The following is a 1,352-nucleotide window of genomic DNA, read 5'->3' on the forward strand; positions in this document are numbered from 1 at the left end:
GTGTTGGATGGACAGGTTAAGAAATTTCACATTAAAGCAATGGAGTTATCCTTCACTCAAGGTTGATGGAACTATGAAAGATGGGGTGGATTTGATCCAATATCCAGCCAAAATGCAAAGCCTCCTGGAGTTGAATTGTGGGCAGTCTTTGATGTCCCACAACATCAGGTTGATGCTTCTTGGAAAAATTTAACTCATTCTCTGTCAGGTCTTTTTTGCGCTTCAATAAACTTCCTAGAGTCTTCTAGCTCTTATTCTGCTCCGAAATGGGCATTTCAGTCAGCCTTAGGTAGTTTAAGATATGGCACACTGCCACGTGAAGCTGTATGCACAGAGAATCTAACTCCCTGGTTGAAACTCCTTCCTTGTCGAGATAAAGCTGGACTTTCGGCCTTAATGGATAGACCGTCTATTTACAGAAGGTTTTATCATTCACAGCGATTGCACTTGACAGCATCAAAAACTGCTGCAGATGGGTTGGATTCAGGAATTATTCTAGAACAAACGCTTACAGTTGTTCTTGAGCCTAATATTCAGAGAGCTGGCATGAGCTATCCAAGTGAAACAAAGATTCAACCAAGCTGGTCTCTGAGTTCAATATTTGGACGAAAAATAAATGGAAGATGTGTTCTTGCCAAGTCGAGTAATGTCTACCTTCAAGTTGAAAGGGGTCTAGTTACTAAACTTGAAGAGCTCCAGGAGAATACTGCTGCAGATGATTTGACGTGGAATATTGGCTTTGACTTATCTGTTACCCCAGACAGGGTCCATAGAGAGCTGGAAAAGAACTCAGTTCTGTATGAATATTCAATCAAAGGGTACAAAGACACCGAACAGTTTGATTTAGGCCTAACTTGGAAGCATCCAGTTGTTTGGTCCAGTTCACATGCACCTTTATAATCCAGTAGATTTTTAATGGGAAGTGGAAACGAAAGGGGTTCGATTGCAATATCCTTGAAATCTACGGATTTGACTAAGGGCTTCGTTGCAGCCAGTGATCTTGAAGAGAGGTGTAAGTTACAAGTTAATGTTCTCCAAATTGTGCCTTGGTATATTAAGGTACATTACCACACCTTACAATTATTAGTAGATGAAAAGCCTCAAGTAGTCACAGCCTTTGTTGAGAGAATAAGTGTTTCACCTTCTGAAGACAAAGTATCACTAGGGATGATGGAGCTGATCCTCATGCTTCCTTGTGACATTAAATCTGCTGTATTAAATATAGAGTTTGATAAGGTTTGCTCAAATTCTTATTTTCTTTTGTATTTCTTTTGCTTCTGGATATTTATCTCACTTTTTGTTAGATTAACAAACTCCTTTAAGTTAATGTTATCAAACAACTGCAGAAATCT

At 39.3% G+C, this 1,352-nt stretch overlaps 1 pseudogene; it reads left to right on the plus strand.

Moving 5' to 3' along the window:
* The first annotated feature begins 3 nt into the window (after nt 1-3).
* LOC101496868 (uncharacterized) lies at nt 4-1,342 on the plus strand (annotated as a pseudogene).
* The last annotated feature ends 10 nt before the right edge of the window (nt 1,343-1,352 follow it).

The sequence above is a fragment of the Cicer arietinum genome, unplaced genomic scaffold (genome assembly GCF_000331145.2).
Source record: "Cicer arietinum cultivar CDC Frontier isolate Library 1 unplaced genomic scaffold, Cicar.CDCFrontier_v2.0 Ca_scaffold_5312_v2.0, whole genome shotgun sequence".
Taxonomy (NCBI): domain Eukaryota; kingdom Viridiplantae; phylum Streptophyta; class Magnoliopsida; order Fabales; family Fabaceae; genus Cicer; species Cicer arietinum.